Source organism: Accipiter gentilis, chromosome 9, assembly GCF_929443795.1.
Source record: "Accipiter gentilis chromosome 9, bAccGen1.1, whole genome shotgun sequence".
In the NCBI taxonomy this organism is placed as follows: Eukaryota; Metazoa; Chordata; class Aves; order Accipitriformes; family Accipitridae; genus Astur; species Astur gentilis.
The window spans coordinates 15,840,076-15,854,077 of NC_064888.1; the positions used below are offsets into that span (position 1 = coordinate 15,840,076).

The 14,002-nt window shown below is 40.4% G+C and overlaps 1 protein-coding gene across 11 annotated transcripts in view; it reads right to left on the reverse strand.

Moving 5' to 3' along the window:
• Nucleotides 1-14,002, reverse strand: part of ZMIZ1 (zinc finger MIZ-type containing 1) — a 362,912-nt gene that overhangs the window by 208,720 nt on the left and 140,190 nt on the right. For 2 of the 11 annotated variants that reach the window (XM_049809834.1, XM_049809832.1), the window contains one exon: nt 10,988-11,109. The exons of 8 other annotated variants lie outside the window; for them this stretch is intronic. The gene's annotated coding sequence lies outside the window, so the exon portion shown is untranslated. Of the gene's footprint in view, nt 1-10,987; nt 11,110-12,046; nt 12,193-14,002 lie in introns of all 11 variants that reach the window. One more of the 11 variants, XM_049809831.1, reaches the window with a different exon arrangement.

Consider the following 14,002-nt stretch of genomic DNA (forward strand, 5'->3'; position numbering starts at 1 on the left):
CTGATAGAGCCCAAACTGAACCTACATATCCTGGTCAGAATAGGCCAATCAATCACAAAAATACTTACTTCTAACTCTTGTCACAAAAGAGAGTTTTGCCAAGGTCCTTTGACTTGCAAGTCTCCAACACTTGGAGTTCCTAGAGCTGGCTTAATGGCTCCATGGCACGAATAGTCCTTTTTCAGTTATTTGATTGACATTATAGCTCTGAGTCAGGACTGCACTACCACATGTAATTAGTTTCACACTAAGTACTCCACAAAATAACATCAAGACTAAAGTTAAACACGTGTTCATGTGCTTTTCCAAACCCTAGTCTTAACAGTGACACGAGTAAATATTTTTATAGCTCAAAAATCTTAAAACCTTCACCAGCTCTTTCAATCACTACCATTTTAGGCACTTTTAAATGCATAAAATTTAGTTATTTTATATAAAAAGAGCATACTGATTTCTTTGTTATCATAAAGATATGAGCATGTTTCCCTTTTCATAACTGTAGGTAATACACAAGGGACCAGAACTTGCAGACATTTTATCACTGAGCATTATACAACAGCACTTTCCAAAATTGCAGTTTATTCTCTGTCTTAAAAGCAGAACAAATGCTAATAGAACAAAAGAGAAGATACACCTGCTCTCCTTGAGCAGTAATGTTTTGGGGTTTGGTTTGTTTTCAAACGCAAGCTCCACAGAAGAACAAGCTAATTTGCAGACACATACTACCTCTCAATGGTTTGAGCTTAAAAATGAACAAGCAAACAAAAAGTGACTGTAAAACATGGTGTAACAGTTGGAACATTTCTTTTGGTAAGTAATTAGTAAAATTTTTCTTAAAAATTGCTCATCGATTACAAATCTTGCCAAAGCAAACAAGCTTGCCAAACGGCTTTTAAAACCCAGGAGAGGAAAAGTGTGGTAAGGGGTGACTTTCTGGGGAGCTCCCGTTTTCCTCCTACCTGCTGGGATCTGCAGGACCCCTGCATGGAGAGCCCTTTCACAGCAAGGTCAGGCCACACAAAGCTGATGTTTCCAGAACGGTTAAAAAAAGTCCTACAGGAACCTAAACTGAATGGCTTTAGCTCTAAACTTCTGAACGAACTTTTTAGAAACTACTCAGAGGCACTGAACCTACATGAAAATTCCATGCAGGCAGGTTTCTGCTTGTGTGCAGCTCCCTGTTGGATCAGGACCCAGGATTGATGATTCGTACAGGCTTTCCCAATGAAGTGAAGTTCCCTCAGAAAACATAGGTTGAACATGAAATATTTTAAAATACTAAGGCTCCCTGCCTTAGATACCAAAAGCTTCACAGGTCTAATAATTAGCAGTATCAAGACTTGCTCTTGAGTCAATGACCAAGATAAGCCAGGGTCTCAGTCAGGACTGCCCTTCCACTGCAGCTCCTCAGAGCTCAAGCAACAATGCAGGTACACTAATATTTTTGTTACAGAATGGTGCTGTAGACAAAGCTACGGGGAAGCTGGAAGATGACAGCATTCTGCATTTAAGAGGCACCAGTTTCAAAGGAATTTTTTTCTAAAACTTTTTTGTTCATAGGAAATTTGAAAGACACTGGATTTCTAGTTCAGTTGCGATGGAAACTCAGACCGCCTGAAAAATCCTATTTCTCATACATTTCTCAATTACAAAATAAGGAATTTTCAAGGTTTTTAAACTCACTGTGTGTTCTGTTATAAACACAGGATGACAACGTGTATGGGAATAATCAAAACATACAGAACGTTTTAAACAGATTACCGTCATCTTTTACGATGCTGAGGTGCTAATGGGGTTAAATGTTAAAAGAAATGCTTCTTCAAGTAAGAGAGCAGAATGCTTTTCAGAATCGTATGCTTAATATGTCTGCCATTCACATGGAAGCGTGTTGCCCAGTCTCCTTTTCTTAAATCACCTCCATAAATTCAGTGTTGCAGATTTATTGGGAATAGAAACGGGGAGGGGGGGAAGACAGAGTAGAAGAAACCAAAATCATTCTTCAGTTCTCAAAATGCTTTAAAATATGTTATGTTTTATATATCACAGTGAGTTTTCCTTTTTCAAAACCCAAAACACATATCTTTTTTCGGGCATCATTAATTGCCACTAGCACTATGCAAACCCCCAAACTCTTGGAGGTTTGGGCTGGCTTCCAGAAGTTGACATACTTACCAGCATCACTTTAGTCTAGAAATCCTGGGAGATTTTAAATTCTTCCCGATTCCCAAATGGTCACAAATATTTCAAGAATAGTCTTTTCTGTGGTATTTCTCTTTCCTCTTCCAAACAAACCCAGCAGTTCAGAGGCACGTGAAAAAATGCTGTAAAATACTCTTTGCAAAAGTTCACCTCCCATTACAGCCCAAATGGGAGCATCTAAATCTCCTGTTCCTGGAGTCACAAAATCTTGTTGCACTTGCACCTCTTACAGCAAAGGTCAGAATCTAGCAGAGTCACACGCTATGCTATCTCATTTACAAAAAGAGATATCCTTTTCCATATTTTCCCTCATAGGAGTTATTGGAGCCAATAGTTGATTTGTACCTTTAACCTTCTGATAACCTTGCAACAATACCACTGCCCTGCAAACAATTTGGCCTTGCTGTTCATTGATTTCAGCAAGATGCAGGTTTTGCACAAGGATGCATTATCTTCCCAAGACTGAAAAAGATTTATATAATGAAACTTTGATAAAAATCAGCTCTTGAGAGCAGTTACAGGATAAACCCAAAGGTCTGAAAAAACTCTTAAGTGAGGCAACAAGTACATTTAAAATCATGTCCAATATAATACCAACTGAGACCAAAAAAATTTCACTGTATCACGACTAATTTCAGCAGATGTATGTTCCTATGCTTGGCCTCAACTATAGACCCCTTGTATTTGAGAAATTAGGGGATAACTTAAACTTTTTCTGACTTTGTAACAAAACAACAATAATGCAAGAACTTTTTTTTCCATGAAGAGAGGAAATTTCAGCAAAAATATGTTGCTTTAAAAAAGCCATAGAGGCTTTTGCTGCCAATGACTCTCAGTATTTTTTTTTCCTAAACTGTCTACAAGTACTTCACAGCAGACTAATGATTTCAGCTTTTGCCGAAATGCGTTCCCACTGAAAACCATCACTGCATCATCATCCTTCTGCAGCAGTCTCAGTTCAAGGCTTAATGCGTAAGGTATCACAGACAGACCACTACTACAAAGTCTATTCCGTCAGCAGCGTTGCTTTTTGGTTTACCTTCATATGTCAGCCTGTCATTCATAGCAGGCCAGCAGCTGCTTGGTGAGCAGCTCTGCCAACCCTGCTGCAGTAGAGCAAGCTTCCGAGAAAGGGACCAGACAGCTTGAGGTGAAATCAGCTCAGCCGTCCCAAGCCAAACCATGCTTCCTCATGAATCGCGGCCATTAGTTACGCTTGCACAACACAAACACCGCGTATTTGAACAGCGGCGCGCTTCGCTGGGGACCAGCTGCATGCTAACTTTTACAAAGGTGCTCATTAAAGCCTCCATTTCCTTTTGTCTTTTGGATCTCATAGTGCTCCTATGCCAGCCTGCTTTTGAAAATTACACTTACTGCCGCCCTGAAAGCTTTGGCTTTTGGAAGAATAAGGTGGGTTGTCCAAGCTACATTTGGGGCCTTTCCAAACAGCTGATCGTAGCTGAAAGTCAGTGTAGTTGCAGTATGGCATATCCCCACTAATACAGGCAACGCACGATGGTTTTGTTGCACGATGGCAAACACATTATTAAGCCTGCCTGTATTACAGCAACATTGTAAGCTAACGAGCAACTTTTTCTTTAGAAATATACCCCCCCACCTATGCTTACAATCTAAACAGACAAGAAACAAAGGTAGTGTTATTACTCCTCTTTCAGACAGTGGGACTGAGTGACTTCCCTAAGGTCCCACAGCTACTGAAGCAGTATTTTGCCAGTGCCTTAAGCACAAAGCCCCCGTCCCCACCGCGACACCACAAGACACCCTACTTGCTGGCTTTGGCAACCTGAGAGGTAGTCTCCACTGTCGAAGAACGGCTGCACCAAGTGCTCTAATCTAGTGGTTCGGGGAAGGTGAAAATCCCAAGTTTGTTAGTAAGCCAATTAGCATCTTGCTAGCACCACCTTCATATTTAATTATATTTAGGAAGTAATTATCAGTAAAGACCTTAGTCAATACCCTCACTGCTATTAGCAAAGTCACGCCCAAGGAACAAACAGGGACAGCATAGGAGTATTATTCAAAGCAACTGGAACCACATGCACATTACATTGCATTCATGTCACGTATCTTCTCTTTCTACTGTCTTAATTTTTTACTGTTTAAATTACTGCATCACATGACATCTTTTAAAAGCTTCAACAAATTAAACAGCTTGACAGAAATATTACTGGAAAGGAGACTCTTGCCTCTATGCAGGAGCATAGATTAGACTGACATATTTATCCCTTCTGACATTATAAAACAATTAAAAAGTAATCTTTCTTATGTTATTTTGAATTAAAGTGTTATTTTGTAATTAAAGAGTCAAGTCCTCGAATTAAGTGACTATCACCTGGAAATCTTATTTCTCTCTCTTCTTAAAATTTGGTAGTGTGTTAGTAGCAAAAACCTTGAAAAATATAATTCCAGTGTCCTGAATGCCATAAAAGCAAAAAACGGCAACAAAAAAAACCCAACCCAAACCCAAAAATACTCTTCTAAAACCAAACCAAACCAACCAAACAAAAAAAACCAAAACAAAAACCCAAACCCCCAAAACCCCAGAGGTCCTTAAACAGGAAAAGAAAAAAAAACAACAACACACCAAACCAAAACAAAATCTGCCCCTCCACATTTGTAAGCTTTTCCAGAGAAAAGCTGACAGAGTTGCAATCGGAAGCAAGTAAGGTTTCCCTTCCAATGACATGCAAGTCCATGAAATTTCTACTGTTAAACCCTGCAAAAGACAGAGCTGAATTCCCACAAATTAACCGCACTGCTAATCAAACTCAGCATAGGGAAAGAGCTCAGTCTGTGGCCAACTGCATTGGCAAAACCCTTGTGACACGCCGCGTTACACAACAAGCTCTCCTTCCACGCGGACCAGCAGCTTCTCTGCACAGCCGCGTCAGCAAGTGGCCTGGATGCAAGTCAGTGAACTGGAAAGGAGAGTCTCCCATGTGAAGTTCCTTTCCAGTATCAACACAAGCATGAAGGGTATCAGTTCAAAACAAGAGGTGAACTGGAACAGGAGTTTCATCACATGGAATAAGCCAGTCACTTCCCTGAAGCAGCATGAGCTTGCTTGTTAGCATGTACGTAGGTAACAGTTATCACATTGATCGGCTTCTGAATGACAAGCCTTCCGCTGAGGAACCATATATTGTGACCGTAACTTAAATACACAATTTAGACACCAATGCCACAGAAAAATCCTAGTTTAATCTAGGAGAAAATATTGCAAATAATCACATGCTGGTTTTTGCATTTTAGAATGCATTTCCAAAACTTTTCAAGGGCGACAGAGTCACTCACAACATTTATTTATCTGAATAAATAGCAAATTTCAAGGGCGGGGGGGGAGGGGATGTTGCTGGCAAGAATCAGACTAGGAAGGCAACAGAGTGAAGGAACCTTTTTGCAGCTAAATTGGGCAGCAGAGCAGGAGAGCAAGGTTAAAAAGAAATCCTTATCTCCATCAAAGGCTAGTGTTCCAGAAAAAAAAACTTGCTAGCCTTATTTCTGTTATTTGTTTTACAATAATATCTATAAGACCCTTTGCCAGATACAAAAGCAAACTGCGACAAGCATTCTCCCAGCAGAGATTTATAATCTAATAACAGGATATGGCATAGGTGAAGAGACTTGTCCAAGGTCACATAGTAGATACACAGCACAAATAAGGATGTCAATACTTCCTGACACTCTCTCTAGTCCCCTGCCATCTAATTCACATTGCCTCCCTACACCTTTGATGACAAACAAGCAAAGAACCTGTTCAGGGCGGCAGGAGCTGGGGGATGATCCTACAGACAACTATGAGCCTATTTTGCTGATGAAATAAAAGGTTTCCATTTATCTTTAAAGGGGATAGTTGCAGATACAGTCTTTATTTGCTATTACCACAAAATCAGGACAAATTATACTAATAAATTTAATTTTACATCATAAATTTAATTTCACAACAAACATAGGTAAAAATCCTTTTACTTAAAGATTGATATTTAAAAGTAGAAAAATCTACACTGATCTTGCTTTTGTGATATTTGTTGCTGCTAATTTTCAACAGACACATTTTAAGGAGATCTAAAGCATGAAGAAACAGAAGCTTAAGTATCTTCCTTCCCTGCTTGCCTTTGTTTACCATGTAAATTGCCACCCACACACTTTCCCATATAGAGCACAGTGGGGTACTATTCACCAACACAGAGCTTCAGCAAATGCAGCTCCTGTCCCCAGCAGGAATAAGGTTATGCCTGGAGTTGACTCTAAGTCGCATAAATTTATCTGGGGGTAACAGGAAAAAGAGGTCTGATAAGAGCCACTCAGCTAATCCGACTTATGCCTAATGGACTTGAGGGTGGGGGAATGGAGGGAGACACAGAACAGAAAATGCCCAGAAAATAGATCATTTCAGGGAAAGTAATTTTAACCCTATGAATTTGTATTTTACTGGGGTTCCTTAATGACAAATACAACCTACATGCTACACTATGCATCCAAAAATGTGTTAAATCAAGAAACCAAAAAATAACTCAAAAGACCCAGAACTATATAGGTTTAAACTCCTGAAAGCAACAGGAATTGTTGGCAAATATTTGGGGGAGGTCTTGTCTTTTCGAACATTATTTTCTTCCTTTCAAAAGCCTTAACAAATGCTACGCAACCTCAAAATCCATTTATAAAGTGCTGTCCTACCACTGTACAGACACTCAGTGAAGGCACACGATGTGGCTGACCTTCTCAGACAAGCATCAACATTCATATTTTTATTCACTCAACACCCATCTGTGAACTGTGCTTGCGAGCCGGGGGTTTATCATACAGGAAAGGAGCTGTGGGAGGGAGAGGGGGTAGGGAAACCTTCATATGCCTCAGTTTTCCTTTGGTTTCCTTTTCCTTTCCGTTGGTTAAAGTATTACCAACCTCAAGAGAATAAAAACTACAAGACCGCTACATTGCTGCATACCAGAGCCTGTGAAGGAAAAAACAAACACGCCCACCCCAGCCCCCCTCCCCAAGCTTTGCACAAGGAAAAATATTTTATTCCAAGACCTCAACGCCAGGTTACTGCAGGAGAAGACAGGCCCTAGAAAAAAACACAAGGAAAAGCAGAGAGAAACAACCAAAACATTATAGCATCCCCATCTGTGATTTATCTCCTTTTAGAAGTCCACATGGGCACACATGCACAACCAAAACCTCTACTTCCCATCAGAAGACAAAAAAATGCATGCTGTACAAACACATACATGTGTGCATATTTACTAAAGCTATGCTCTTATGTTTACAGAGCAAGAAAAAAATTACTGAATTAAACCATGCAAAAACTTAATCCAAAGTATATGTTTGAGGATTTTCAGGTATCACTTCTCCAGTTATCTCAGTAATAACTTCTGTAATTTTGAATTTCCATGATGGGGGTATCCCTTGCAGGTTTCAATTAGTAGCCTTTACTGTCTAAAAGTCTTTACTTTAATCTAATTTTTTTCCTCCAGTGAAATGTTTTGCCATTAAGCAAAATGGAGGATTAGGAATAATCACAATTAATGGAGCAAATGTCTGTATAATGAAATCATGCTTGTATCAGCAGGCAAAGCGAGAGACTCAGGATAGCCTTCTCCACTCTTGCTTTTATACTGTGCAGCCTCAGATATTACAGGAAAACAATTTAGAGCGAAAGATTATCCTCTGGCTCCTGATCTAGCACTGTTTACGAAGGGCAAACAGAAGTGATGATATCCCAAGTGACATGTTAGGCAAGCTTAGAACTTGTATTTTTTTCTGCCTCTTTCTTTCTCCCTCCCTTTAAAAGATTTGGGGGACTACGGATTTTTAAGAGGTCTGACTACCATGGAGTTTTGTGGCTGAGGAATTAAGAAATTAAGTTTCCCATTGTCCAGATATCATATTCTTTCAGGGAGATTGCAGTGTGCTTTTAGGTCCCTTTTCTGAAACATCTTCTTCTAATATCAATTTCCTATCTTTCTTTTTTCAAAATATTTTGTTCTAAGCACCAGAATGGATCTACAGGTTAGACTATGGGTTTACTGCAAGCCAAAGTTTCACAGACAGGACACAATGGTAAGAGCCACCTTCTAACTTTGATGTAAACAGTTACACGGGAGATACGCAGTGAGACTGCAGCTGTTCGAAAATTGCAAGAGCATTCCCTCAAAACCACTCCTTTAGCTATTCCCAGGTTAGCTTTGCCCCCAAAGTGGTATCCCCTGCATACAATGTCTAAGCAGGAAGCTGCAGAGAATGATCAAATCCCCGCAGGGGAAGAAATGAGGAAGGATTGGTTCTCATTCAGAATTTAATGCTGCTGTTCTCACCAAAAATCAGTCCTTGCAGACTGGATGGAAAACAGCCTGTGCTGTAAGTATCAATATCTACTAAGGGTCTTGTTTGTAGTGCCAAGATAACCATCTCTGTAGGGAAGAAGCTGTGCTCAGGAGTTTGACTGGTATAATGTTACAATAAAAGATACTAATTTTGAAGGGAAGGAAAAGTCAAGAAAAAACTAATTCAATAATCTTCAAAAAAAATTCAGTGCATAGCTCAGAAAACACTGGCATATGGTAGATGCCTTTACCACAATAGGAAGGCAAATGAAATTACATATTGTAAAAGGAAGCTTGCTTTCTTAGCAACTTCACTGCAAGTCCTAGAGGCCTTTGTTGCCACCTAGTCAGAAGTTAGCAAGCTTCAATCTGGTTTGCTACCACTAAAGTTTTAAAACACAGTTCAAGTCTTTCTTTGAAGTCTAAATCTCAAATTGTTTTCAATAGTCAGTTCTGATACTTTGAAAAACTAGTAACATGCAATATTGTAAAGTTTGGCTAAAGTAGTATTTCCAAGAATTCTGCTGGTTTACTTGAGAACAGCCTCTGTTGTTGAATTTCTATCCCCTGCCTATGAGCGAGTGGGTAGCATAGTTGCATTCAAACTACACAAAGTGTGTGCGCTTCGCTGACTTCTCTGCCCAATTAAGTGAGACCACTGAGCACCACTGTTATATAAAATATTTGAGCATACCATGTTTATTTAAAAAAAATAAATAATGAGGAAGGACTTCAGGGCAAAGCACTCCTCTTCCTTTCTCTTACCTCCCAAGTGCCTGAATAATGGGTCACTATATAATTTCTTCTTACTGTATTTGCCCTGGAGCTGGAAGGCACGGTGTACGCTCAGGGCTGTATTTTTCACATGCTAAAAAATTCCAACAAATTTAAGGTAATGTGCGCACACCATCCACGCGGTATGCTTTGTTGATTCTTTAAACTATTTTATTTTTCTTTGGAGTCCCAAAGACACATCTAGATTTAGTTTAGTTCTGCCAGCATGTCGGTACAATGCATTTATTGAAAGTAGTATGTCATGTGAGATTAGGGTATGCTTATGCTTTCACATAAGATTGTTGACATTAGTATCACATAAGATGGACTGAAATGGTGATTCTGGGGATGGGTGCTAGACTACACTGTGCCTTTACCAGTAGAGTTAGCTTGTTCCACAAAGGTAAGGTCTGGATCTGCTCTCTCCCAAATCCAGACAAATTTGCATCTGAAGCTTTGGTTGGGACCCAGCATATTCTAATTACTAGCAAAAAAAGTACAACTTGCATGCTAGTATACTTGCAGATGTTCAGCAGAAAAGTTAAAGTGTGGACACATTGTCAAAATGCAATCTGTGATTGCTCCGATTTGGATTTACTCTGTAGCACATGCTGGAGGGCAGCAGTCTGCAACTGACACTACTACTAATGTCCCTCGTGCACAACCCCTAGCAGGCATGCCAGCATGGCAGCTGGCTTCTCCAAGTCCCTTGCCCCCAGTGAAACCAACTGAGGAAAGCGGATAGCCAGCTGCCACGAGTTCTTCCACCAGCAAGGAAGCCTGGACACAGACCGTCTCATGGTCCCCATAAGGACTTGGCATACAAAAGTTTCTGGGCTAGCCTTCATGCACTACAGTTCCCATGCAACATCCATGGCAAAGGACTTCAGACCATTTGAAGAAAAACAAAGATGGCAACAGGGTCTCTAGGGACATCAGCTGCAAAATTGACTTGTGGTAAAATTCCTTCTCTCAGCTATACACACAACAATCTTTCGTTGGCCAACAGTGTGCGCCACAACCACATGAATTATTTTTATGGATTAATAGTGTTTTATAGTTCAAGTCTTCTGAACTACCCACTGAGTCAAACTATTCAGTGCAGACAAGCTCTTTCACAAATTCCAGCCATGTTTTGGCTGGTGGTTCTTGAATGGTCCAACAAAAAGATTCGTCATTCATAAATACACACTGAAGAGGTTACAAATCCATTTCTAACGGCAGTTTGGGGATTGCTTACCTTTTCTATGTGCTATTTCCTTACTCAAGGTGTATGACTGGACACAAAACAAGCAGTACTTGCTACTCTAACTTCACAGACAGCAGAGAAAGAACAGTGACTACGCTGCCTGTTCTCCTTCATCCTCCCTTCTCTCTCCCTCAAAAAAAGCCTCAAAACTAAAAATATGTTTCAATATACATTTTCAGGAAAACTACTCAGGCTGGAATCTGTGGAACTCCCTCATTCACTGACACTGTAACAAAGAAGCCCTGCTTATCCATGTACTTCAGAAAGTATTATGACCCTAAGCATAATTTTATAATTTAGTAGAATATTTTTGTGTTACTCAACAGCTTTTATCTAGACCGTATTCTCAAGCATACATACACAACATTGTATTGTTAATTACTGCATCGGTGCGAAAGTCTGTCAGGATTCTTACCTTTTATTTTTAGCCACTTCCAAGTACTTTTTGTCCGAGCCTGAACCAGGGAGCAGGGAGCATAAATTTCTATTAATCAATCAATGATGGCAGTGGTGGTGCACTCTAGTTTTTCATTCTGTCTGCAAAGCAAAATTAAAAGCTATATTTTGCAAATTTACGCATTATAGATTGTAGCGGCAGCTGGTGGACTGCTGCTGAGACAGACCGTCTTTCCCCTTCCAGTCCCCTGTGACCGAGATGGAAGAATTACAGGACAGCACTAGCAGCTGCTGCTGCTGCCCCAGAAGCAGCAAGCCAAGGTCTCTGGAAAAATAATTGGGGAGGCGGGGGAAGGGAAGAAGGGGGACAAAGAAGTTGGGGAGGGGAAGGCATTGCCAAGGCTGGCTGCACAAACAACACACTGCACCTTGCCCTCAAAAGAAACAATTGAGCTGGTTTGGGTTTCCTTCAGTAGACACAAGACTCTTAAACTATTATGAGACTTTGAAACACTAACAATTTTTGATAAGGACTTTTAGAGATTAAACAAAAAGTAAGCAAAGGCAATATTCCTTCCAGTCTGGTGATTGCAGCAGTTTGCTCTTGAATCCTCTAAAAATAAAGCATAGCATAATGAAAAACACCCTTCCTTGCAGCTTTTGAAAAGCTTTAAGGCAGAGTCATTCTAAGGAGCACTCTACGATAGCGCAGGCACAGTCTACAAGTCAATTCATGCCCTGTCTGTCTCCTGTAAAATGGGGATAACCAAGCCCCTTCTCACACACATGCAGTCATGAAGATAAATAATTAATGGCTCCAAGACATCATCCGCAAACACTAAAGATCACTCATTTTCTTAGATAGATATGAAAAGTGGAACTAGCAGGAATTATGCCAGCTTGTTAAAAAACTACTCAGTGCAAAAAATCAGCTCACTTGTGTATTTGGTCACCTAGGCAGTGGCTCAATGCAGGCAAGCAATGCCCATTTATGCTACTCACCGCACTAAACATAAAGAGCATCCCAACAGGGCTGAAAAACACAAATACACTGACTGACCAAACATCATCTACCCACATCTCAAAACCTGAACTTCACTCCAAAGCTTTCTCACATTTCCCAGTGGATGTCCCAGGTTCAGCAGCCCGGTGCCCACAGCTGACCTCTGGGCCTCTAGTGCCCCACTGAATGGGACAGCAACAGGCCTCCCTCCGCGAGCATTCCTGTGAACGAAGAGCACGCTTTACAACAGTGACTTCTAGTTTAACAGAAGTAACTTATGAATGGTCATTTTCAAGAGATACAATCTATTGTACACAAACAATAAATGGGTCATGTGTGTCTTGCTGTTCCTTCTACTACAGACTTAAATGGAAGATACCAGTTGGTCCAGCGGACACTGCTTCATTTCCTCAGTGGTGGCAAAGACTTCCAGATTAGCCACAAAAAAGATTAACTGAAGAAAACATTCAGCTATTCTAAAAGAAAAAAAACATCGCCACCACCACAGATGTAGCCTTCTATGCCCTGTACACAAAGATTTAAAAGACAGACATACATTCATAGTTTCATTCCTGTATGGGAGAATATGCCTCAGTTTAAATATATATATCGTTTAATTGCAGGACCTGTTTTCATGCAGTGTGTTTGCTCATTTAAATAAAAAAAAAAAAAAAAAAAGAAAAAAAAAAAAGAAAAAGAAAGAAAACACCAAATAGTCTTTGAATTAATCTCATACACATAAACCAAGAAATGCTTAAGGTCAGAAGAAAGTACTGCTGGCTGAAACAGTTTTCATTGGTTTTGTTTTGTGTCAGAATCCCTTTCAAGATAAGCCCAGAACTCTGTACACAAAACCAGCACCATTATAAGCAGACACAGCCTTCTCTCAGTGTTTGAATTTCACATTCATTTTGGGCAGCTAAGCCAGTGATTGCTATCTGAAGAAACAGCTTTTGATATATCATCAATTTCCTGAAGAACATATCAGTTTATTGAGCGGGGGTTTTCAGACTCTTGTATCTCATTCGATAGCATTATGCCTCACTTTTTTTTTATTTTTTTTGGAAACTATAGTTAAAATATTGAGACGCCTGCAGAACACACTTACTTCTCAAAATCTAACTGAGATATCCGCTGCTAAGATTATCAGGGACTCAATCTGTAAAAACTTTTTTAAAAAAATTAAATAAACCCTTCCTCCTTGGCATATTAGATCCTACCCTGTTTCTAAATCCAGAGAGTATCTAGTCAAAACACTTGTACACATGTCTGAGATTAAGCCCACCATCACTTTTATTTTTAATGCATATAGGAAAGGACTTTGAGCAACAAGAAACCATTTCTCCTGCTACAAAGCTTCACCACTTACCACCCAATCCCCACTCTTCAGGCCACACTACCTACAAGGGTACCTTATCTCACAGCAAAGGTACTGGCCTTGTGATGCTCACTATGCAATTTCCCTCAGACTTCATTCTGTGGTAATCTTTGACATTATCATGTCCAAGTTCACTAAAAACCATACCTAGCTAACACAAAAATCAGTTGCATACCTCAGTCTAGGTCCTGGTGCATGAGAAACCACCTCACTGAAAACATGACCAGAGTTACAGAATCGCAGAATGTTTGAGGTTTGTGCTTCCTGCCTCTTCTCCTGTCACTGGGCACCACTGAACAGAGCCTGACTTCATCTTTGCACTGTCCCTTCAGAGATCTATATACATCTATGAGATCCTCCTGAGCCTTCTCTTCTCCAGGCTGAACAGCTCCAGCTCTCTCAGCCTTTCCTCATATGTGAGGTGCTCCAGTCCCTTAATCATCTTTGTGGCCCTTCACTGAACTCTTTCCAGGAGGTCTGTCTCTCTCGTACTGAGGAGCCCAGCACTGGACACAGCACTCCCCAGTGTGGCCTCACCAGTGCTGAGCGGAGGAGAAGGATCACCTCCCGCGACCTGCTGACAATGCTCTGCCTGATGCAGCCCAGGATACCGTTAGCCTTCTTTGCAGCAAGCGCACATTGTAGGCTCACGT